The sequence below is a fragment of the Sturnira hondurensis genome, unplaced genomic scaffold (assembly GCF_014824575.4).
Source record: "Sturnira hondurensis isolate 20B ecotype Veracruz unplaced genomic scaffold, ASM1482457v3 Scaffold0021555, whole genome shotgun sequence".
Classification (NCBI taxonomy): Eukaryota; Metazoa; Chordata; class Mammalia; order Chiroptera; family Phyllostomidae; genus Sturnira; species Sturnira hondurensis.
The window spans coordinates 318,312-344,969 of record NW_028094186.1 but is presented as its reverse complement, the minus strand read 5'-3'; the positions used below and the strand labels follow the sequence as shown (position 1 = coordinate 344,969).

Here is a 26,658-nt window from a genome sequence, read left to right as displayed (position 1 = left end):
TTTCCTATTCCAACTACTTACCTTTGTGAGGCTGGATTTTCTTTGTATATTTTAATGAAAATAACATATTGCAATAGACTGAATACAAAAGTAGATATGAGAACCCAGTTATCTTTCACTAAACTAGACATTAAAGAGTTTTGCAAAATGTAAAGCAATTCCAGTCTTCTTATTAAATTCTTTTTTCTTGGAGGATACAGTTACTTTTCATTTAAAATGTGTTAACTATTTTATTAATATTTTTAAATGAAATTAATAATATGAAATATATCAGTTTTAATTGCTAATATGGTGAATATTGATAGGTATAATCCATATAAATAAAAGTTTTGGGGGTATCCTCAGTAATTTTTAAAAATATACTTTATTGATTATGTCATTACAGTTGTCCTATTTCCCCCCTTCATTCCCCTCCACCCTGCATACCTCCTCCCCCACCATTCCCCCACCTTTAGTTTATGTCCATGTGTCACAAGTTCTTTAGATTCTATATTTCCCATACTATTTTTGCCCCCCTGTCTATTTTCTACCTACTGTCTATGCTACTTATTCTCTGTACCTTCTCCCCCCTTTTCCTTCTCCCACTCCCCTGTTGCTAACCCTCCATGTGATATCCATTTCTATGGTTCTGTCCTTTTGGTTTGCTTTTGCTTTAGGTGTGGTTGTTAGTAACTGTGACTTTGCTGTCCTTTCACTGTTCCTATTTTTTATCTTCTTTTTCTTAGATAAGTCCCTTTAACATATCATACAATAAGGGCTTGGTGATGATGAACTCCTTGAATTTGATCTTACCTGAGAAGCACTTTATCTGTCCTTCCATCCTAAATGAAAGCTTTGCTGGATAAAGCAATCTTGGCTGTAGGTCTTTGGATTTCATGACTTGGAATACTTCTTTCCAGCCCCTTCTTGCCTGTAAGGTCTCTTTTGAGAAATCCTCTGACAGTCTGATGGGAACTCCTTTGTAGGTGACTGTCCCCTTATCTCTTGCTGCTTCCAGGATTCTCTCCTTCATTTTAATCTTGGCTGAGGTAATTACGATGTGCCTTGGTGTGTTCCTTCTTGGGTCCAACTTCTTTGGCACTCTCTGAGCTTCCTGGACTTCCTGGAAGTCTATTTGCCAGACTGGGGAAGTTCTCCTTTATTATTTGTTCAAATAAGTTTTCCACTCATGGCTGTTTCTTTTCCCCTTCTGGTACCCCTATAATTCGGATGTTGGAACATTTAAAGATGTCCTGGAGGTTCCTAAGCCTCTCCTCATTTTTTTGAATTCTTGTTTCTTCATTCTTTTCTGTTTGGTCATTTTTTTCTTCCTTCTGGTCCACTCCCTTGATTTGAGTCCCGGTTTCCTTTCCATCACTATTGGTTTCCTGTGCATTTCCCTTCATTTCAATTAGTTTAGCCTTCATATGTTTCTCTAATTTGTGACTAAAATCAACCAGTTCTGTGAGCATCCCGATCACCAGTATTTTGAACTGTGCATCTGAAAGGTTGGCTATCTCTTGGTTGCTTAGAAGTATTAGCTCTGGGGCTTTGAGTTGTTCTTGAGCCATAATGTTTTGGTCTGTTTGTGCCTGTTATGTATGAGGAACAGAGCCCTAGGTGTTCACCAGGACGGGGCAACTCAGTTGCTGGGTTGTGATGCTGTATGTGGGGGCAGGATCAGAGAGGAGCAATGGCGGTCCCCTCTGCTGCTTCCCTCAAGCCGCTGGGGCCTGCACAGTCTGTCTCACTGCTTGCTCCTTTGCCTGGTTTATCTGTGCGAATGTGTGACTGCGGTCAGCCAGCCGCATTGCACCTCACTGGGTCTGCCCGTTGCCACCCCACACCTGGGATCTGCCAACTGCTGCCTGCGTGTGCCTGGGTCGGTCTGGCCAATTTTTCCTGCCCGACCCCGCTCCGCCAGCTGCTGACTCCTCCCCTCTTACTGGTCTGGCTGAACGGTTTGTTGTTGGCGGACTTCCGTACAGTTCAATTTTGTGTTTTGGTTGAGTTTTTGTTACTAAAACTTTATTGTCTTTAAACTTGGTTGTGTGAGGAGGCACAGTGTTTCCACCTACGCCTCCATCTTGGCCGGAAGTCCTGCCGGATCCTCAGTAATTTTTTAAGTAGAAAGGGATTTTAGAAAAATACAAACCCACACTCTAGGATATCCTCACTGATCCCAGAGAGAGAGGAAAGGAAAGAGAGAAAAAACACCCATCTGAGAGGGAAACATCGATTGGCCGCCTCCAGCAAGGATCCTGATCAGGGATTGGGCTCATAACGCAGGCATGTGCCCTGGCCAGGGATCAAAATTGCAACCCTCTGGTGTGTGGGACAATGCTCCAACCAACTGAGCCATCTGGCTAGGACCTCAATAATTTTTAATAGTGTAAAGGGGTCTTAGACCAAAAAGTTTGAGAACCACTGGTCTATAGAGCCGTGAAATGGGATGAGTGGACAATATTACTTGGGGAGAAAGTAGGAGGACAGAGAAGAGGGTCCAGGATCAAGAACCAAGGTGTTTGAACACCTTGAGAGATTGCCTATTTTACCTATTTCTTCTCTTCCTTAACCCACAGGAGATAGAAAGAATAGGCATAGAGATAGGAGAACTTGAGGAGAACATGATGTGGAAACTAAGGAAGAAGGAAATCTCAACTGTACTTATTTTTACAATCTTAATTCTCAAAAGGCTATTTTATTTCCCTCTGTCTTAGTTTGAGGATGGAGAGGATGCCTGTTTGTGACTCCCTTTAAGCAGTAATAAAAATGCCATAATAAGTCTTTTAACTTCTAAGTACCCATTTTCTCATCTGTAAAATTTAGTATTATATTTGTATCCTGTTTGTCTTTTAGGTTTATGAGGGGAAAGAAATAAGTTAATTTATGTAAAGTAAGCACAGTGCCCGGCATAGTATAAAATTTATGGTATATAGCATCCAAATATTAGCTACTATTATTCTTGTTATTTATATAGCACTTTTAAAGTTTTCTAAGATCCCAGTTCTCTGATGCTAATTTGATGGCCATCTATCATTTAAAAATACTTTACAGCCATTTTCTTCCCCATTTTACTTTTAACCCATTGTCACATTTGGCCCCGTGTTGCTACACAACGGTTGATTTTTGGCATTAGGAAGAGGTGAGTAATTGGGGGTAGGGATGGGAATAGAAGAGGTCAAATCAATAATAAATCTTCTGCCTGTTTGAGGTTATTGATCATGTTTTTTTCTTCATTATCTGGGGGAAACTTTTTTCTTGGATTTTCTAATTTATTACTATGAATGCTTTCGAAAAATGCAAAAGGAAACTTGAAGAGAACCCATGAGATATAGTATTGAACATTTAGTAGATGCTCATTAAAAACCTATTGGTTTGGTTGGCCTTTTTTAAAAGGAATTTTTTTATTTTAAGGATTTTATTTATTTACTTTTTTAGAGAGAGGGGAAGGGAGGGAGAGAAACATCAATGTGTGAGAGATACATCGATCAGTTGCTTCTCCCACATCTGCATCTGGGGACCTGGCCTGCAACCCAGACATGTGCCCTGACTGGGAATTGAACCTGTGACCCTTTGTTTCTTAGTCTGGTACTCAATCAACTGAGCTATACTAGCCAGGGTTGATTGGCTTTTTTGACTTTTTGTATGAGGGTTAGCTTTCTTAACTTCATCCCTATTCAATAATACTATTTCTTTACCTTCTTCCATCTTAATAATCTCTCATGGTTTTTACTTTTTGACTTTCTAGCTTTCATTTTGAGTTACTTTAAATTTCAGAGTTTAGCCAGTCACTGGTATCTTACCTTTTCTGTATATTGGTAGAATTTGTACCCACAGAAGTGTCTATTTAAAAAGCATCCACGTTAATTAGAATAATTTTATTTTTTATATATTCTTTCTGTTTATTCATCCTACTAGTTACCTAAACCTCTGAAAAACTACTTTCCTGAGCTAATATTCTTTAATTTTTATGCTTCTTTCCTGAAAGTTGCTGTCTTCTGGCTTTCTACCCATCAGTTTTTGTATGACCAGTTTCCATTCACGTTTTGGTCTTTAATTATTTGGTTCCTAGCTCTTTCTTCCTAAGGAAGCGCTAAATCAAGAAGTATATCAGTCCCATGCATTCTTTTCTCTTTTATATTAAGAAATTGTCCTTGGTATTTTGAGGTCTTGGCAGTTTACATATTTAAACTAAACCATGATCCAAAACTGCTCATTGTACCTGAATCAGAAAGACTTTTTATTCTCTCTTCTTTGACCTGGATATTTGGATGAATGACAATGAGTGATACCTCAAACAATTTTTCTTTAACTTGGCATCTGACTGTTAGACCCTTTTCCTTCTTCATCTACTTACTTTTTTAAAAAATACATTTTATTGATTATGCCATTACAGTTGTTCTATTCCCCCCTTCATTCCCCTCCGCCCTGCATACCCCCTCCCCCACCATTCCCCCCCTTTAGTTTATGTCCATGTGTCACAAGTTCTTTAGATTCTGTATTTCCCATAGTATTCCTGCCCTTCTCCCTATTTTCTACCTACTGTCTGTGCTACATATTCTCTGTACCTTCTCCCCCCTTCTCTTCCTCCCACTCCCCTGTTGCTAACCCTCCATGTGATATCCATTTCTATGGTTCTGCTCCTGATCTAGCTGTCCTTTTGGTTTGCTTTTGCTTTAGGTGTGGTTGTTAATAACTGTGAGTTTGCTGTTCTTTCACTGTTAATATTTTTATCTTCTTTTTTTTTAGATAAGTCTCTTTAACAGTGCATATAATAAGGACTTGGTGATGATGAACTCCTTGAATTTGACCCTATCTGAGAAGCACTTTATCTGTCCTTCCATTCTAAATGAAAGCTTTGCTGGATAAAGCAATCTTGGCTGTAGGTCTTTGGATTTCATGACTTGGAATACTTCTTTCCAGCCCCTTCTTGCCTGTAAGGTCTCTTCTGAGAAATCCTCTGACAGTCTGATGGGAACTCCTTTGTAGGTAACTGTCCCCTTATCTCTTGCTGCTTCTAGGATTCTCTCCTTCATTTTAATCTTGGCTGAGGTAATTACGATGTGCCTTGGTGTCTTCCTTCTTGGGTCCTACTTCTTTGGCACTCTCTGAGCTTCCTGGATTTCCTGGAAGTCTATTTCCTTTGCCAGACTGGGGAAGTTCTCCTTTATTATTTATTCAAATAAGTTTTCCACTAGTGGCTGTTTCTTTTCCCCTTCTGGTACCCCTATAATTCGGATGTTGGAAAGTTTAAATAAAGATGTCCTGGAGGTTCCTAAGCCCCTCCTCATTTTTTTGAATTCTTGTTACTTCACATTTTTGTTTGGTCATTTCTTCCTTCCTTCTGGTCCACCCCCTTGATTTGAGTCCCGGTTTCCTTTCCATCACTATTGGTTTCCTATGCGTTTCCCTTCATTTCAATTAGTTTAGCCTTCCTATGTTCCTCTAATTTGTGACTAAAATCAACCAGTTGTGTGAGCATCCTGATCACCAGTGTTTTGAACTGTGCATCTGAGAGGTTCGCTGTTTCCTGGTCGCTTACAGTTATTGGCTCTGGGGCCTTGGGTTCTTCTTGAGCCGTATTTTGGACTGTTCATGCCTGTTACGTATGAGGAGCGGAGCCCTAGGTGTTCACCAGGGCAGGGCAACTCAGTTGCTGGGTTGTGATGCTGTATGTGGGGGCGGGGGTCAAAGGGGAGCAATGGCGGTCTCCTCTGCCGCCTCCTGCCTCCAGGGCCGCATGGTCTGTCCCACTGCGCGCGACTGTGCAACTGTGGTCAGCCCTCCGCCTTGCGCCCCACTCACTGGGTTTGCCCGCTGGGGCCTGCGTGGTTCTCACTGCTCACTCTTCTACTCGTTTATCTGCCCGCAAATGTGTGACCGCAGTCAGCCTGCCCCGCACCCTCACTGGGTCTGTGCTGCTACCCCGGCTGCCTGCGTGCCTGTGGTCGGGGGATCTTTCCTGGACGACCCTGCTCCGATGCTGGCTCCGCCCCTCTTAGTGGTCCGGTTGAACAGTTCATTGTTGTCGGACTTCCGTATAGTTCAATTTTCTGTTCTTTGGCTGTTTCTTTGTTCTCCAAACCTTTGTTGTGTTCAAACTTGGTTGTGGGAGAAGGCACAGTGTTTCCACCTATGCCTCCATCTTGGCGGAAGTCCTACTTACTTTTAATTAGGTAAACATATGGTTCTAATTTTTTAAGATTTTATTTATTTACTTTTAGAGAGAGGGGAAGGGAGAGAGAGAAACAATGTGTGAGAGATAAATTGACTGGTTGCCTCTCACATGCCCCCGGCCAGAGTCCTGGACCACAAGCCAGTCATGTATCCTGATCAGGAATCAAACTGGGGACCTTTTGCCTTTTGTGACAGTGTTCAACCAATGGAACCATGCCAGCAAGGACCCATATGGTTCTAATTAGGATGGGCTGGAGAGATCTTAGCTCTGCTTTTGAAGATGAATGTAGTCAAGGTTGATACCTGAAAGATGGATGGGAGGAGCTAGTTACATATGGGAGCAAGCATAGAGAAGAAGTTGTAGGCTGGGGAAAAAGCATCTGAGTGATGCAAGAGAGAATAGAGGATATTCAGTTTAAAAGCACATGCCTGGGTTAGGGGTCGAGTCTCCAGTGGGGACCACATGAGAGGCAACCACACACTGATGTTCCTCTCCCTCTCTTTCTCCCTCCCTTCCCCCTCTCTAAAAATAAATAAATACAAATAAAAAATCTTTTAAAAAATTATTCTTAAAAAAATAAAAATAAAAGAACAGATGGTCACAGAATACAAGTGGAAGAAGGATGACAGATGAGGTTAGTGAAGTGAGTATTGGTGGGCTGTCCACAATAAAGGATGTCATAAGCTATGTTTAAGACTATGGACTTCATCCTAAGGACAGTGGAGAGCCATGGAATGGTTTTTACCATGGGAGCAAAATGCACAGAGTTAAGCTTTTAAAAAAATTAATCTTGGCTTTAAAATGAAAATTGCCACAGCCTAAACTGGGCCAGCCAGACCAATTAAGAGACCATGATTTAGGAAGAGGCGATGGGGTCACCTGAACTAAAATAGTGGTAATTTGGATGGAAAGAAGACAGTGAATTTTAAAGACATTTAAGAGGTAGAATTAACAGGATTTTTGGTGACCAAGTGTAGTAAATAGGAAAAGAAGTTTCAGGCTTGAGCAGCAGGGAAAATGGTAGTACCGTTCACTGAGCTAGGTAACACTGGAGAAGGAATAGGCTTGTGGGGGAAATGATTGTGGGTGTTCTGGCACCGTAGGCCGTGTGCTGTCAGCATTGTCTTGATAGGTAGTTGCCACCCCTGGGTCTGCGCTTGGGACAGAGGTACACATTGGGGATGCTGGTTTGGGAACACTGAGCAGCATACAGATGGGAGCCATGAAAGTGAGTTGTGATTGCCTTTGGGGAGTGTGTAGCATGCCAAGAAATCCCACAAGTGAAGGAAATAGAATGAATCACAGTGTGATCAGGACTTCAAGGTCGATTTTAAAGATCCTAGTGGTGCAACCAAAAATGAAAGCAGATGTCCCCCCAAAAAGTGAGGACTGCAGGCCACAGACTGGAACTCCAGGACATTTGGCTCCTATCCAGTTGTGACAATAAAACTCACTGAGACAAAAGGAGCTGGCACATACAACTAAAGGGTGCCATGGAACACTCAGCAAAGATGTCCAAGAAATACAGAGAAGTAATTTGATCTACATATCAGAACATCTTAGAATTAATCCTAATTAATATTAAATTTCAATCCTCTAATCTTGACCTCCCTCTGGCTCTTTTACTCAGTTGCTGCCACTATAGCAGTTCTTTATATTTTCTTTTTTTTTTTTTTAAGATTTTACTTATTTATTGTAAAGGGGAAGGGAAGGAGAGAGAGAGAGAGATAGAAATATCAATGTATGGTTGCTTCTCGTGCGTCCCCTGCCAGGAACCGGGAACTGGCCTGCAACCCAGGCATGTGCCCTGACTGGGAATCGAACCTCGATCGTGTGGTTCGCAGGCCCGCGCTCAATCCACTGAGCTACACCAGCCAGGGTTCTTTATATTTTCTTAATATGTTTAACCTTCTATTTTGAGACAATTTCAAACATATAACAGATTTGCAAGAATAGTACAAAAACACTCATATGAACCTTTCCTCAAATTCGTTATAGTTAACATTGCCGCATTTGCCCTCTCCCTGTCTTCACCCCTCCCCCAGCACACACACAGACGCACTCTTCTCCTGAACCATTTGAGAGTAACTTACAGACTTGAGGCCTGTACATACTTAACTATACCAGTATGTATTTCTAAGAACAAGGTCATTTCTTAAAATTTAACCAGAACACATTTATCAAAATCAGGAATTTTGATACTCATAAACACTATTATTTAATACACAGTCCATATTTAAATTTTACCCACTATTCCAATAATATCCCCTATATTTTGCTGATTCAAGATTCAATCCAGGGCCCTGGCTGGTGTAGCTCAGTGGATTGAGCATGGGCCTGCGAACCACACGATCGAGGTTCGATTCCCAGTCAGGGCACATGCCTGGGTTGCAGACCAGTTCCCGGCAGGGGACCCATGAGAGGCAACCATACATTGATATTTCTCTCCCTCTGTCCTTCCCTTCCCCTCTAAAGATAAAATTTTTTTAAAAATCTAAAAAAAAAAAAGATTCAATCCAGGATCACACATTGCATTTAGTTGTCATTTTCTTTTCACTCTCCTTTCATCTGGAACAAATCTCAACCTTTGTTTTTTTTGTGACACATTTCTGAAGACTGTATTCATTGTTGTGAAATGTCTCTCAGTTTGGATTCATCTGATTATTTCCTCATGATTAGTTTCAGGTAATGCATTTCAACAGAAATACTACCTAAGTGACCCTGTGTCCTCCTCAGTGCGCAGTATCAGGTGGCATATGATGTCTGTCTGTCTTGGTTAAGGTGATATCTACCAGGTTTATCCACTACAGTGTTGCTATTTTTCCCTTTATCTGTGAGGAAATACTGTTGCATTGCAAATATCCTGTCTTCCATCAAATTTCCACCCAATGATTTAAATCACTGATTGATTTTTTTAAAAAAGATTTTATTTCTTGCCCTGGCTGGTGTACCTCAGTGGATTGAGCATGGGCCTGCGAACCACACGATCGAGGTTCGATTCCCAGTCAGGGCACATGCCTGGGTTGCAGGCCAGTTCCCGGCAAGGGGACTCATGAGAGGCAACCATACATTGATGTTTCTCTCCCTCTCTCCTTCCCTTCCCCTCTAAAGATAAAAAAATAAAATTAAAAAAAAAAGATTTTATTTATTTATTTTTAGAGGAGGTGGGGAAAAAGAGAAGGGAAAAAAAACATAGCTATAAGAGAGAAACATTGATTGGTTACCTTTTGTATGCTCCCCATCTGGGGATCAAACCCGCAAACTAGGCATGTGCCCTCACTGAGAGTTGAACCTGCAACCTTTCACTTTGCAAGATGACACCCACTGATCAGGGCACTCATTGATTATTCTTGCCTGCATCAATTACTGGTATGATGTGATGTAATGGTTATAAAATGGTGATTTTCCAACTCTGTGATTTCTTCATTTAGTGATTGGCAGTTTACTAGAATGAAGTGCTTTTCTCCCCACTTCTACCCTAGTGCAAGCTCTGATATTTTTTACTTAGTGGGTTTTATTTTAATTCATTCTCCTGATGCTCATGGGTTTGGCCAGTAGCATGCCTTTCAAGTTGGCTCCTGTGTCCTTTCTATATATTTCTCTTTTTTTGTATATTTTTATTTACCTTATGAACAAGGTGTTGTAGGCTCATTTTGTACACTTCCTGTCCCAGCCCTGGAGTCAGTTATTTCTCCAAGAATCTCTGGTTCTTTTTAGTGGGAAATGATTTTTAGTGGGGAATGGTATCTAGATAGCTCATAGCTATTGAGATATCATTGCTTCTGGACCCTTTCAGAGGACAGAGCTGGCTATATATATATATATATATATTAATAAAGTTCATACTGATATTGCTTATTCTGATATCTGTATGCTCAGAGTTCTTTGCCTTTCCCTATTCCATATTTTTTAAGTGATATCTTCTTATTTAGTTTTAGTGAGAGGGGAGTGGAGGGAGACAGAGAGGGAGAGAAACATCGATGCAGGAGAGATACATTGATCAGTTGCCTCTTTAATGCCCCCAACTGGGGACCTGGCCCAGCAACCCAGGCATGTGCCCTGACCTAGAATTGAACCAGCAACCTTTTGGTTCACAGGCCGGCATTCAATCTACTGAGCCACATAAGCCAGGGTCCTATTCCATATTTTAATTTCCTTTTTCTACAGTGAGAAGACGACAACATTGATATATCTATTGTATCAGTATTATAAATATTTATTATATATTCACATTGATAAATTATCCCAACAACAATGATACAGTTACTCACTTGCTCAATTTTACAAATACACAAAATAGTTAACAGAATTGCACAGCAATGTCACTACAAATGACAGATCTACTAACTAGAGTCCAAGATTTCCTTAAAGTTTATTTTTTCTTTAAAATATATACAGTTGAAAAAGATAGATATATAGTCAAAGTACTGTGTTCAAAAATTACTTGGGTTAGTTGGCATCTCCTCCCCATCTTTGTTGATTTAATTTTACCTTTTGAATGTACAAAACCTCAACTTTGTCCTAAAAGTAAAAAACTCTACAAAAAGGTTCAGAGAAGGGTTACTTTCCTTTCTCTACCCTTCACTCTGTACCTTCCACCCCCTAGAGGTGACCAACTCCATCAGTTTCTACTTATCCATTCTGTGCTTATGTTTGCAAAAACATGCAGGTACAAATATAAATTCTTATTTTCCCTCCTTTGTTACACCAAAGTTGACAAAAATTATATTAAAATAGCCTTTAACGTATGGAAAAGGTATTTCACTCATAAGAGAATGTAACTTTAAAAACTATGTTGAGATGCCATTTTTCATGTCAGAATGATTAAAAAATTCAAAAGCTGCTCTGGCTGGTGTGGCTCAGTGGTTGGGTGCCAGCCTGCGAATTGGGTTTGCAGGTTCGGTTCCCAGTCTAGGGCACACTTGGGTTTCAGGCCAGGTCCCCACTGGGGGGCAGCACATGAGAAGTGGCCGTGGGTTGATGTCTCTCTCCCTCTCTTTCTCCCTCCCTTCCCCTCTGTCTAAAAGTAAATAAAATCTTTTAAAAATAATAATAATAAATAAATAAACAATAAAATCTTTTTAAAAATTTCAAAAGCTTAACCACACACAATTGTTTAAGCTAGTGGTATGTTGTGGAGAAACAGACACTCTTGCATTGCTTCTGGAAAGGCAAAATGGTGCAACTCCCACGGACGGAAATTTGGCAATGTCTGACAAAACCACATACACACTTAGTCTTTGGCCAGCACTTCTATCTCTAGGTTTTACCCTGAAGATGCAGCAATAATAAAATACATATGCACAAGGTTATTCATTATGATATTGATGTAATCACAAACTGTTAGAAACAACTCTTAAGAATCCATACGTGGGAAATTCATTGAATAAATCTTGATTCATCTACACAAAGTGCTATGCAGCTGTGAAAAAAAAACTCTGTGAACTGATACAAGTGATTTCCAAGATACATTGGTTGGAGAATAAAGAGTGCATATATCTATCATGCCTCAATGATTCTTTGTCCTCAGTAAGTCTTCTGAGTCCAGTCAGCACCCCTATGCCCTCCCTACATGCTGCCTTGTACCTCCACTTCCTTTCCTGCTCCCCTAAGACTCCGTGATTCATCGCTGCAGCCATTGTCCTTCATCGGTCATCTGCCACAGCCCAGCCCCAGATGACCTTTCAGCTTTCCTGTATCTTTAACTTTCCCTTTCTCTACTGATTCTTTCCCTTTAGGATTAAGAAAATCCTTCCTTTCTGCCAAATCCACATCTAGCTAGAGCCTTCCATTTCTCTACCCCTTCACAGCCAGACTGAGAGAATAGTCTATACTTAGTGTTTTCACTTCTTACTTCCCAAGACAGTCATGCACTGCATAATGACAGGGATACATTCTGAGAAATGCGTCATTAGGTGATTCTGTCATTGTGCAACATCTTAGAGTGTGCTTACACAAACCTAGATGGTACAACCCGCTACACACCCAGGCCATATGATATATCACAGTCATATATGTGGTTTATCATCGACTGAAACATGTATGTGGCACATGACGGCAATTCCTCAACCCACTTCTACTTATCTACACCACACACCACAAAAAGGGCTCTTGTCCTAAATCAGTGGACACTTCTTAGTCCTTATCTTGCTTGACCCAAAGTATCTGGTAATACTGGGCACTTCCTAGTGAAACGTTCTTCATCTGGGTTCTGAGGCATCACCCTCTCCGTTTTCCTTCCGAAACCTCTAGTTAATTTCCTGACACCTTTGCATTCTCTTTGTCCACCTGGCCCTGGTGTTGGTGTTCTTTATGACTCTACCCTAGGCTTTCTTCCCACTCTACTGTGAGGAAAAGAACCTCACTTTTCAAATAAGGAGAGTAAAACGGAGCATTTCCATGGGCACATAAATGGTAGAAACTTAATACTTTTATCAGGCCTGTCCGGCTCCATAGTTCATATTCTTTTACTTCAATCATGCATCTACTTTTTTAAAGGGCTTAACAAATAGTTCTTAGCTTTACCAGTATAAATGCTGGTAAATTCATTCTTTTGCCTTGTGTCTTCTTAATATTTTCCTTAAACAAGTTGCAAACATTATATATCTAACCTTCACAGTCTGGCTTGATTGCCTTAGTTTATAATATAATTTGAATAAAAATTCACTGGAAACAAGTCATATCAAACTGGATTGGCTTATTTTTTTTAATATAGTTGGTAGACCAGGGAGGTTTGCCAGTGTAACCTACTTCTAACAGATATTGCATAACCTGATTCTAACAAAGACTTGTCAAAGATTTTTTTTTACAATATTAGTTTAGAGAAGTAAATCAGATACCAAGTTTATTAAATAAATAGTCTTCCTCAAAGAAAAAGATAGAGTAGAGATCTGACTTTGTGAGAAGTTTAAAAGACTGTCCTTTAAAGCACGGATCAAATTATGGCCTGCAGACGGAATCCAGCCTGACACCTGTTTGTTGGCTTCTTTTATTTTATTTTTTTAGATTTTTTAAAAATTTATTTTTAGAAAGAGGGGAAGGGAGGGAGAATGAGAGGGAGGAAACATTGATTTGAAAGAAATATCAGTTGAGAAAGAAATATCAGTTGATTGCCTCTTGTACATGCCCCATCCCAAGACTGAACCCACAACCCAGGCATGTGCCCTGATTGGGACTCAAAGTGGTGACCTTTTGCTTTGTGGGATGATGCCCAACCAACTGAGCCACACTGGTCAGCACTGTTGGCCTGGGTTTTTTTGTTTTTTTTTTTTTGTTTGTTTGTGTTTAAGATTTTATTTATTTATCTTTAGAGGGGAAGGGAAAGAGAAAGGGAAAGAAATATCAGTGTATGGTTTCCTCCTGTGGGTCCCCTGCTGGGAACTGGCCTGCAACCCAGACATGTGCCCTGACTGGGAATTGAACCATAATCCTTTGGTTCATAGGCCTGCACTCAGTCTACTGAACTACACCAGCCAGGGCCATTGGCCTCTTTTTTTTTAGTTTATTTTTTATTTTATTTAATTGTATAATTCGTTGGGTTTTATATAATATATTCACAAAGTTGTGAGACCGTCACCACTATCTAATTCCAGACAGTCTCATCATCCCCAAAATAAATCCTTCGCTCATATGAACAGTTACACCCTATCTCCTACTCCAACCACTAATCTGCATTTTGCCTCTGAATTTCCTTACTCTGGACATTTCATATAAATGGAATCGTACAACATATGGCTTTTTTGTATCTGGCTTCTTTCACTTAGCATGATGGCTTGCTTTATTCATTCATTCATTCATTCATTAAAAGGGTCTTCTGGTAAAAAGAGGAAGACCTACTAGACAAATTCAAAAGGAGCTGTAAGCACTGGGTTTTTTGGTTTTTGTTTTTAATTAATTAATTTATTTATTTATTTTCAGAGAGAGGGGCAGGGAGGAAGAAAGAGAGACATTGAAGTGCAAGAGAAACATTGATTGGTTGCCTCTTACAAGCCCCCAATTGGGGACCTGGCCCTACAACATACAACATTCCCTGACTGGGAATTAAACCAGTGACCTTTCGGTTTGCAGGCCAACACTCAGTCCACTGAGCCTCACCAGCCAGGGCTGGAATGTTTTTAAGATCCATGATGTAGCATGAATCAGGACTTCATTCTTTTATATGTGGATATCCGGTTGTCCCAGCACCATTTGTTTAAAAGACTGTTCTTCCTCCCATTGAATTGTCTTGGCAGTCTTGTTGGAGATCAATTGACCATAAATGTAAGGATCTACTTATGAGCTCTTGACTTTATTCCATTTGTCTAAATGTTTGTCCTTATGTCGGCACAATGCTGTTTTTTGTAGGAAGTTTTGAAATTGGGAATTCTGAGTCTTCCAACTTTGTTTTTATTTTTCAGGGGTTTTTTGGCTATTCTGGTCTCTTGCATTTACACATGAGTTTTAGGGTCAGTTTGTGGATTTCTGCAGAGAAAGCAGATGGGATTTTGGTAGAGATTAGGTTGAAAGTATTGCCACCTACTTTTATAAATAAAATTTTATTGGAACATAGCCACACTCATTAATGTATTGTCTGTGGCTGTCTTAATGATTCAGGAGCAGAATTGAGTGATTGTAAAGAGTCCATGTGGCCTCCAAAGCCTAAAATATTTACTGTCTGTCTCTTTACAGAAAAGTGCCAGCCTCTGCTTTAGATGACGGGATAAATTCATGCTCTGAAGCACCAGAGGGCAGAACTAGGAGTCATTCATTAATTCAGTTTTATGTTCAAGTAAATGCTGAGTGCCTGCAATATGCCAACAATATTCTAGACTCTGGGAGATAAGTACAGCAATGAACAAGACCAACACAATTCCTGGCTTCATAAAGCTTCTTGCTGTGGCCTGTAAGACTCTCTGAGGACCTGGTCTCACCTCCCTGAGCTCATTTGCCTAACTTAGTCTTCCCCCTTTGTCCCTATGCTCTAGCCACAGTGGCCTTCATCCTTTTCCCCAGCATACCAAGCATATCTGTACCTTGTACTTGTTCTTCCCTATGCGTGGCATGCTTTTCCTAATGATATTCCTCACTTGCTCTTACTCAGTGTTCAAATTTTATTTCAAAGATCCTTCATCAGAGTGGCTTTTCCTGACCACGGTGTCTAAAGTATATCCGATTATTATGGTTTATTTTCTTTCTGAACTCACACTGATTCACATGTCCTGTGTCCTATTTACCATGATGGCCTTTGCATGCATAAGAGTGTCAGTGTCAGTGTGACAACTAGCATATAGTAGTTGCTCAAAGAAAAGGTTGGATGAATAAATAGACTTCTCAAGGATAGATAGCGGATATAGGCTCAGTGTAAGGAAATACTTTCAAACATGAATTATGGTTATTGACTTGCTCCACTAAGATTTTTAGGTAAAACATAGAAGTTGAAATATGTTTTAAATTGCCCCTCTTTTTTAATCACTTCTATGATTTTTCCTTCCCCAGCAATCTCAGTTCACACCAGGCTTTGCTTTAAATCTTGAATTATTATGGTGCAATGGAAAGAACAGATTTGGGTTTGATTTCCAGTTCTGCCATTCAGCAGTCAAAGTGACTGAAGTGCTTTGCAAATATTGATTCATTTTCCACAACCGCCCTATGAGGTGATATATGTCATCTCTTTCTTCACAGATATAGAACCTAAAGCACAGAGATGTTAAAGAACTTGCTCAGGGAAATACAGCTTATACACATGAAACCACATTTACTGTACTTTATGGATAATTTAACAGATTTCTCAGGGTAATTATGTGAAGAGGACAGTGCCCAACACATAGTAAGCTAAATTTTAAACATTACTATTTCATGTAGTAATTCTTAGGAACAATAAATTTGAGAAACCATTGAGGTAGATTAAAGAAGCAACAAAAGGAAAGATTTTACAGAGATGTCAGAATATTTGATCCATCTGGCTTTATGATAAGTGTCAGATCCTTAAGTGAATAGAGGGCAAATGAATTCTCACAAGTCTTGTTTGCTTTCAGGACTCTCTACACTCTGTTTTAATAATGTAAATACATAATCTTAACACATGTAGAAAGCATGTGCTGTGAAGTTTAAGTGATTTGATGCATATGAAAGCTTAGCACTTGCCCTGGCGTTTAGTGGGTACTCAATTAATACTTTCTGGATTTTTATCTAAATCTTGCTCGGACTCATATTCACACTGTTAAGGAGTTATAAAGAAGCACACGGCAATCCGTTCCCTATCTTTCCTGCGCAGCATTTCTTGTGGAGGCTCTATTGAACATCTCTCTCATGCTCTTTGACATTGACCTTTTAGGTAGAACTTCATTATAGAAGGATTTAGGTCTGAAGTCAGTGGGTAAGTTAAATGTGTGTATGATTGGGTTGCAGTTAAGAGAGGGCACTTACATGTGTGCAAACTGGGTCGCAGACTTTGTCTGCCAGCCAGACAATATCCTCAAAGGTCCTATAAGTTTTTTCCTAAAGCTAGGGTACAGCTTTCTGAACCTAGCGTCTCTGTCTCTGACATCTCTGACATCTCTGTCTTCTTCTAGGATACCTCTCTCCTTCCTCTGTTATGGTAGAACTTTGTTTTGTGTTGCCATAGACACAGACCTGTCTTTGTTTATCCTACTATTTATTTTCTTTTCTCCCAGTACCTAATACATAACGGGTATTGAATAAATGAATTATCTGTTTAGTCAGAACTTAGAAAAGCAATTTAATAGCTGCAGAAATAACCCTTTTGAAAAAGTAAGTAAATAGAAAGGAATACATTTGTTCAAGATGTGTATCCTTTGTGAGTACCCTAGCCACATGGGAGGGGTCTTCGAGAGTGGGATCTAGAAGAACCCACACAGACTAGCAAAAGAAGATCCTGAGGACTAGTTCCAGGGAGCCAGTATTTGCCAAAGTGTGCTAGCCCCCTTGCATACATTGCATCATTTGATCTTCACAGTGATCTTGTCCGGTTGACAATATCACCATCCCTGTTTCCCTGAAGCTCTGGGAATCTTAAATGACCCTCCCACAGACCTAGGAAGAGGCCAGGCTGGAGCTGAACCAGACAGCTCTTTCACTTGACAGTTCTGCCTCTCGTGGACCGGCTTCATGTCCTCCGCTTCCTCCTGTAAGAAGTACCTTTGGTTATACCAGGATACATGTTGACTTGCAGACTTCCTAGCTCTTTGCTTCTCTTTTTTTATTCCTTTCATGCAGTGGGTCCCACCTTTCTCCCCTAGCAAGAATGACTTGTAATTTTACCCCTGTCCTTACTGGGTAAAGGATTGGATCCCACAATTTGACAGATTATTGTCTAGTAAATCATGTTCATTCATGTTCACATTTTAATACACTTTTCCATACCATGACTACCCTCTGAGTAGAATGGGATATACCTAAGGTTACAACACAGATTTTGTGTATTTCCAGTCAAAAGCAAGAAACCATGACAGTCTGGGCCGCTCAGTCACCTATAAATGTTTTATTGCTACTGGAATTTTAAAACACAGCAACTCACCAAAATTTTGTACAATACTAAGGTAAAAATAAATAATGGTTTAACCTTTGGAGGAATATTTTGTAGCCATTTGAAGTGAGGAGATCATAATGAATGGGGGAAAGGCTAATGTTCCAGGTTTGCAGAAGAGGAGGAGAAAACAGAACCACATTGGTTCTGTGTGGACTGGAGACGTGTCTGTCTGATGCACTCACTCTCTGAGCCCAGGAGAATACTCATAGCAGGCACATAGCAGGGACATAGCAGGGATGTAAATTTTAATAAAGACAGCCCAGAATTTAAAAAGGTCGGGTATAACATCGTGGTTAAGAGCCAAGCTCTAGAATCTATCAGACGTGGGTTCACATTCTGGCTGTACTGTTTACACAATAGGGTATTAACCTTTCCTTACCTGAAAAATGAGAGTAGTAATGGTGCTTCCATCACAGAGTAGTTGTAGAGATGAACTAAAAGCACATCTAAAGGACACAGTATTGTCCCTGTACATGGTGAGAATTCTTAGTATATATTAGCTACTACTATTGCTACTGTTACTGCCTTTTTTCTCTCTTTATTGAGATGTGATTTATGTGAAAATAAAGTGCACACTCACGTCAAGTAGTGCACTAGGTGAGTGCATGACACTTGTGTAACTACCACCCACAACAAGGCAGAACATACCTCCATCTCCCTAGAAGGTTCTGTGGTACCCTTTCAGTCAACCTTTCTACCTCAGAGTGACCACTTTTGTTTTGGCTTCTATCTCCATAGATTAGTTTTGTCTGTTCTCACACATCATGTAAATAGAATCCTATACTATATATTTTTGTATGTTTGGGGTTTTTTTGCTTAGCATGTTTTTTTGAGTTTCATCTCTGTTGTTGCACATATCTATAATTTGTCCTTTTTAAAAAAGATTTTATTTATTCATTTTTAGAGAGAGGGGAAGGGAAGGAGAAAGAGAGAAACATCAATGTATGTTCCCTCTCATGCGCCTCCTTCTGGGGACCTGGCCCACAACCCAGGCATGTGCCCTGACTGGGAATCGAACCGGTGACCCTTTGGTTCACAGCCTGTGCTCAATCCACTGGGCTACACCAACTAGGGCTTATTTGTTCCCTTTTATTGATGGGTAGTGATTCACTGTATGGATGTACTACATTTTGTTATTTGTTCTCATGTTGATGACCATTTGGGTTATTTACAGTTTGGGGCTTTAAAAATAAGGTATCTAAGGATGTTTTTAAATCAGTTTTTGTGTGGGCAAATGTTTTCATTTCCCTCAAATAAACACCTAGGAATAGAATTACTGAGTCATAGGGTAAATATCAGCTTTACTTTATATAAAACTACTAAACAGTTCTCTAAGGTGTTGGTAGCAATGAGATCTCTTTTTAATACAAGTGGAAATAGGGTGATGTTTGATGTAGTCCAACATATCTGAAGACTTTGGAGCTATGTCAACCTGGGTTCCCATCTGGGCTCTGATACTTAGCATTTGTGTGACCTTGGTTAAGTTATTTATTACCTGACACTTAATTTTACTTACAAAAAGGGAGTGATAACGAGATCATATATATTAATACCTAGTATTCTACCTAACAGTGGAATACTAAGGTGGGCACAGTGCAGACTATACTGGGGTACATAGTCTATAAAGAGTTTAAAAGTAGTAATAAAATCACCGAAAAGTCCATTTGCTTTTTATCATCATTATGCACCTACAATGATAAAATGCTTCTCTTTGCCTCCTTCTCCCCCTGTATACCAGGCTACCTAGCAAAGTATAGGGACTGATAATACACAGTAGTTATAATGAATATTTAATGAAGTTAAGCAGGAATTAAGAGTTAGATTGGGATTTGGAACTTAAATGAGATTCAGGGCTTTTATTATTGCAGGGTCCTCCTCTGTTGCACTGTCTCCTCCAGGTCCGTGGTGTGCGAGCCTCATTCTGAGTGCAGACCCTTTGGAGCCCCAGGCAGGCTCACAGAGGTCTGTTCCTCTCCGGGAGCCATCTCGAAACAGTGCTTCCTCTCAATTCCTTACACATTTGTGGTTTTATCCCCTTCCCTTTACCCACATTTTAATTCTGGTATGTCACAGACATATTTTCTTCCAGTGTATTCTTCAACATAATTATAAATTGTGTACTTAGACTTCCGCCAAGATGGAGGCATAGGTGGAAACACTGTGCCTTCTCCCACAACCAAGTTTGAACACAACAAAGGTTTGGAGAACAAAGAAACAGCCAAAGAACAGAAAATTGAACTATACGGAAGTCCGACAACAATGAACTGTTCAACCGGACCACTAAGAGGGGCGGAGCCAGCAGCGGAGCAGGGTCGTCCAGGAAAGATCCCCCGACCTAGGCGCGCAGGCAGCCCGGAACCAGTCGGGGTGTGGGGCAGACTGACCACAGTCGCACATTTGTGCACAGTGAGATGGACCACACAAGTCCCAGGGGGCGAACCCAGTGGTGGAGGGCTGACGGCAGTGGCACACTCGCGCGCAGTGGAACAAAACACGTGGGCCTGGTGATGGTGGTGGCTGCGGGGCTGGGCTGCGGCGCTGGGCCGAGGCGGCAGGCGGCAGACAGGAAGCCATTGTCCCTCTTTGACCCTGCCCCCACATACAACGTCACAACCCAGCGACTGAGTTGCCCTGCTCTAGTGAACAATTTAGGGCTCTGATCCTGCTACGGAACAGGCACGAGCAGCCCCAAAGATGGTGCAAGAAGAACTCAAAGTCCCAGAGCCAATAACTCTAAGTGACCAAGAGATTGCCAGCCTCTCAGAAGCACAATTCAAGACACTATTTATCAGGATGCTCACAGAACTGGTAGATTATAGTCACAAATTAGAGGAACATAGTCACAAATTAGAGGAACATATGAAGGCTTATCTAATTGAAATGAAGGGAGATGCACAGGAAACCAACAGTGATGGAAAGGAAACTGGAACTCAAATCAATGGAATGGACCAGAAGGCAGAATGAAAAATCCAACCAGAAAGGAATGAAGAAATGAGAATTCAAAAAAATGAGGAGAGGCTTAGGAACCTCCAGGACATCTTTAAACGTTCCAACATCCGAATTATAGGGGTACCAGAAGGGGAAAAGAAACAGCCACGAATGGAAAACGTATTTGAACAAATCATAAAGGAGAACTTCCCCAGTCTGGCAAAGGAAGTAGACTTCCAGGAAATCCAGGAAGCTCAGAGAGTCCCAAAGAAGTTGGACCCGAGAAGGAACACACCAAGGCACATCATCATTACCTTAGCCAAGACCAAAATGGAGAGAATCCTAGAAGCAGCAAGAGATAAGGGGACAGTCACCTACAAAGGAGTACCCATCAGACTGTCAGTGGATTTCTCAAAAGAGACCTTACAGGCAAGAAGGGGCTGGAAAGAAGTATTCCAAGTCATGAAATCCAAAGACCTACAGCCAAGATTGCTTTATCCAGCAAAACTTCATTTAGAATGGAAGGACAGATAAAGTGCTTCTCAGATAAAGTCAAGTTCAAGGAGTTCATCATCACCAAGCCCTTATTATATGAAATGCTAAAGGGACTTATATAAGAAAAAGAAGATGAAAAAGATGAACAGTGAAAGGACAGCAAACACACAGTTATTAACAACCACACCTAAAACAAAAGCAAACCAAGAGGACAGCTAGATCAGGAGTGAAACCATAGAAATGAAGAACACGTGGAGGGTTAGAAACGGGGGTGGGAGGGGGAGAAGAGGGGAGAAGGCACAGAAAATAGCATAGAGGGTAGGTAGGAAATAGATAGGGGGGAGGGCAAGAATAGTGGGGGAAATATAGAATCTAAAGAACTTGAGACACGTGGTTATAAACTAAGGGGGGGAGAATGGTGGGGGAGGGAGTGTGCGGTTGGAGGGGAATGAAGGGGGTGAATAGAACAACTGTAATGGTATAATCAATAAAATATATTTTTAAAAAATTGTGTACTTATATCTCACCCAGCCTTGTTTATCAAAGCCAAAATAACTTCTCGTAAATACTTTCTTGTAAAGTAGCTTCTCAAACACATGTTCTAACATATCAAGCCCCTTTGTTAATATTTTTGTCAATACAGTTGACCCTTGGACAACACAAGGGGTTAAGGGTGCAAACCCCATCATGCAGTTGAAAATTCGTGTTTTTTTTTTTTTTGACTCTCCAAAGACTTAGCTACCCTCAGTATCTATTCGGGGTTGGTTTCAGGACCCCCTCAGATACAAAAATCTGTGGATGCGCAAGTCCCTGTATAAAATGGTGTAGATCAGGGCCAAATGGTCCTCCTTCCACATCCACAGACTCCCCACCATAGATCAACAGCAGTATAGGTACTTAGTGGTTTTACTTACTAGGGTACTATTCTGTTATAAAAGGATATAATTCAAGAACAGCCACATGGAAGAGATGCATAGGGCAAGGTACGTGAGAAGGAGCACAGAGCTTCCATGCCCCCTCTGAGCATGCCACTCTCCCCAAACTTCATGGGCTTATCAACCCGGAAGCACTCTGAACCCTGTCTTTGCGGGGGGTTATAGAGGATTCATTGCACAGGCACGATGGATTAAACCATTGGCTATTGGTTATCTGTTCAACTTCCCTGAAAGTCTGGGAGATAGAGCTGAAAGTTCCAGCCCTCCAGTTATGTGGTTCCCTGAGCAACCAGCTCCCATCTTTTGGTTCTTTCCAAAAGCCAATTTATTAGTAAACTCAGCTATGGTTTAACAGAGTTTGTTATGAATATCAAGACACCTTTATCACTCTTATTACTTAGGAAATTCCAAGAGTTTTAGGAGCTCTATGACAATAATGGGAATGAAGACCAAATGTATATTTCTTATAGTAAATTGCAGTCTCACAGCCGGTTACCTAACCTCTCTGAACATCGTTTTTCTTACCCATAAAATGAGTAATGATATCTGTTTCCTAAACAAGATAATGGATGTAGAGTGCTATATTAGTTTCCTATTGCTGCCGTAACAAATGATCACAAACTCAGTGGCTTAAAACAACACAGGTTTATTATCTTACAGTTCTGTAGATCAGAAGTCTAACAGAGGTCTCACCAGGCTGAAAGCAAGGTCCTGGCAGGGCTATGCTGCAGCTCCCCGGTGCTAACGGCTGCTGCATTTCTAGGCTCATGACCCCGTTTTCCATCTCCAAAGCCAGCAGGTCAAAAATCCCTTTCACACCTACATCTCTCTATTCTCTGCAGCCAAGGAAGCTCTGATTTTAAAGGACTTGTATGATTATGTTGGGCCCACCTGAATATTCTGGGATAATCTTCCAATCTCAAGGACCTCAATCTTTGTTTTTTAAGATTTTATTTATTTATATTTCTTTAGAGGGGAAGGGAAGGAGAGAAGGAGAGAAATATCAATGTATGGTTGCCTCCTGTGGGTCCCCTGCCGGGAACTGGCCTGCAACCCAGGCATGTGCCCTGACTGGGAATCGAACCATGATCCTTTGGTTCGAAGGCCCATGCTCAATCCACTGAGCTACACCACCCAGGGCCTCAAGGACCTTAATCTTAATCACATCTGCAAAGTCCCTTTTGCCATCTAATATATTCATAGTTTCCAGAGGATCAGGACATGGCCATTGTTCTGCTACCACAAGTGCTTGGCACTGTCCCTAGCTCTTTGTAAGCCCTCAGTTAGCAGCAGTCTCTCAAGGCCCTCAGTACTCTGGGAAATTACAAACTGAAGATACAACCCCCAGGCACAAGTAATTTACAGCCTGTGAAAGAATGAGAGGCCTGAGGACAGAAACTATTCTGACCCCAAAAGAGTAACCAAAGCCATGGGTGGGGTATCAGCCAAGTGCCATGAGAAAGTGAGAGGCCTCAGGTCAGAACAGAGTAAATGTGTCTCTAACATGTGGAGGTGCAGAACGTGGAAAGAAATGAGTTTCAACCCATACAAGAATCTTTATTGAACAAAGGGTAAGAGGGAAGGAGAAGAGGAAGGTTCTTTTCTGACCAATACTCAGGGAATTCAATTTGTTTTATCTCTTCATTATTTCCTTTAGTCCTGCTATATTCATTTGTTCATTTATAAAGCAGATGTGTGCTGGGGACTGTACCTGGCCTTGGATATGCAGTGTACATGATACACAAAAGCCTGTCTTCTCAGGGATCAGTCTCGTGAAGCAAACACCATGTCGACCCAGAGCCACAGGAAGGGTTTGCCTCCCTCCCAAATTTACGAGATGGAAAGGCATCTTGAAGGAACTGCCCATGAACTGAAATCTGAAGAATGAGTTGGAGTTTTTCAGTTAGGATGCTTTGGGCCACAAGGAACAACCCAACTCACACAGCCTTAAATAGTAATGAACTGATGGGCCTACTTAAGAGGAAGTCCAGGGGTAGAGCAGGCAGGCATCTGGGTTGGTTACTTTGATCACTCGGGATCCATTTTTCTATGATTCCCTGAGCTGGGCTTTCCTCTACCTCTGTCACTTTTACTCTCAAGCTGGCTTCCCTGATGGTGGCAGTTCCAAATGTCATGTCAGTATTCCCAGCATCTGGAGGAAGAAAGGCATCTCTTTCAGAGACTCTCTCCTGAGAACGAGAAAACTCCTTTCCCAGAAGCTCCCAGCAGCTGTCTCCCTTGCATCTGATTGGGGTCACAGGCTCATTTCTGAGCCAGTTTCTGTGCCCAAGTGAATGCCATGTCCAATTTGGCTTAGGCCTAAGTTTCTGAACCCGCCACTGCTGAGAGAACAGTGGGTTTACCCTTCCTGAAACGCATAGCTTAATTTGGGCAGGGAGATAATTAAATGAAAATCAAGGTGTCACTAGGAAAGAGAAAGGGGGAGGGGATAGAAAGAAGGGTAGGAATGCCTAGTGACTTGTTTTCTCCATCTCTTGTGTAAGACTTGTATCTGCTCCTGCATACCTTCTGCTCTTCATGGGTCCCGTTTCCTCATAATTCTGGCTTTGCCATGGTTTCTCTCTGCATGCTTTCAACTTCAGCATCTGTTAAATGCCTCAACTGTTAACAGCTGTTAACTGCTTCAATTTCTCCATGTTTCTTTCTTTTTTTATTTATTATTATTTTTATTTTTATTGATTATGCCATTACAGTTGTCCCATTCCCCCCTTCATTCCCTCCACCCGCACACTCCCTCCCCCACCATTCTCCCCCCCTTAGTTTATAACCACGTGTCTCAAGTTCTTTAGATTCTATATTTCCCCCACTATTCTTGCCCTCCCCCCTATCTATTTTCTACCTATTGTCTATGCTATTTTCTGTACCTTCTCCTCCCTTCTCCTCCTCCCACTCCCCTGTTTCTAACCCTCCATGTGTTCTTCATTTCTATGGTTCCACTCCTGATCTAGCTGTCCTCTTGGTTTGCTTTTGTTTTAGGTGTGGTTGTTAATAACTGTGAGTTTGCTGTCCTTTCACTGTTCATCTTTTTCATCTTCTTTTTCTTATATAAGTCCCTTTAGCATTTCATATAATAAGGGCTTGGTGATGATGAACTCCTTGAACTTGACCTTATCTGAGAAGCACTTTATCTGTCCTTCCATTCTAAATGAAAGTTTTGCTGGATAAAGCAATCTTGGCTGTAGGTCTTTGGATTTCATGACTTGGAATACTTCTTTCCAGCCCCTTCTTGCCTGTAAGGTCTCTTTTGAGAAATCCGCTGACAGTCTGATGGGTACTCCTTTGTAGGTGACTGTCCCCTTATCCCTTGCTGCTTCTAGGATTCTCTCCTTCATTTTAGTCTTGGCTAATGTAATTATGATGTGCCTTGGTGTGTTCCTTCTTGGGTCCAACTTCTTTGGCACTCTCTGAGCTTCCTGGATTTCCTGGAAGTCTATTTCCTTTGCCAGACTGGGGAAGTTCTCCTTTATTATTTGTTCAAATAAGTTTTCCACTCGTGGCTGTTTCTTTCCCCCTTCTGGTACCCCTATAATCCGGATGTTGGAACGTTTAAAGATGTCCTGGAGGTTCCTAAGCCTCTCCTCATTTTTTTGAATTCTCATTTCTTCATTCCTTTCTGGTGGGATGTTTTGTTCTTCCTTCTGGTCCATTCCATTGATTTGAGTCCCAGTTTCCTTTCCATCACTGTTGGTTTCCTGTGCATCTCCCTTCATTTCAATTAGTTTAGCCTTCATATGTTCCTCTAATTCGTGACTATAATCTACCAGTTCTGTGAGCATCCTGATAAACAGTATCTTGAACTGTGCATCTGAGAGGCTGGCAATCTCTTGGTCACTTAGAGTTTATCGGCTCTGGGACTTTGAGTTCTTCTTGTGCCATGTTTTGGGCTGTTCGTGCCTGTTACATAGCAGGATCAGAGCCCTAGGTGTTCACCAGAGCAGGGCAACTCAGTCGCTGGGTTGTGACGCTGTATGTGGGGGCAGGGTCAAAGAGGAGCAATGGCATCCAGTCACCGGGACCTATGCGTTTCATCCCACTGCGCGCGAGTGTGCCACTGCCGTCAGCCCTCCACCACTGGGTTCGCCCGCTGGGGCCTGGGTGGTCCGTCTCACTGTGCGCGAATGTGTGACTGCGGTCAGTCTGCCCCACACCCTGACTGGGTCCGGTCTACCTGCATACCTAGGTCGGGGGATCTGTCCTGCCCGACCTATCTCCGCTGCTGGCTCCGCCCCTCTCACCGTCCCAGTTGAATGGTTCGTTGTCATCGGACTTCCGTATAATTCAATTTTCTGTTCTTTGGCTGTTTCTTTGTTCTCCAAACCTTTGTTGTATTCAAACTTGGTTGTGGGAGAAGGCACAGTGTTTCCACCTATGCCTCCATCTTAGCGGAAGTCCAGCTCCATGTTTCTTAATTCAAATCCCCAAGCTCAAGACACTGGCCTAATGTACCTTACTATACCAGGCTCCACCTACTGGAAGTCAGCTCCAAAAGATCAAGGACTTCGATTTGTACACTGCTGTACCCCCAGCATCTGAACAGTACCTGGCATGTAGTGAGTGCTCAATAAACTAAGTATATTCCAAATCAATGAAAG

The 26,658-nt window shown here is 41.4% G+C and overlaps 1 protein-coding gene and 1 non-coding gene across 4 annotated transcripts in view; one reads left to right on the top strand and one right to left on the bottom strand.

Moving 5' to 3' along the window:
• Positions 1-26,658, top strand: part of WDTC1 (WD and tetratricopeptide repeats 1) — a 71,701-nt gene that overhangs the window by 24,036 nt on the left and 21,007 nt on the right. The window lies entirely within an intron of this gene.
• On the bottom strand, positions 13,965-14,027 carry LOC118977871 (U7 small nuclear RNA). The gene has a single exon (XR_005064627.1). It is a non-coding gene; the product is annotated as a U7 small nuclear RNA (small nuclear RNA).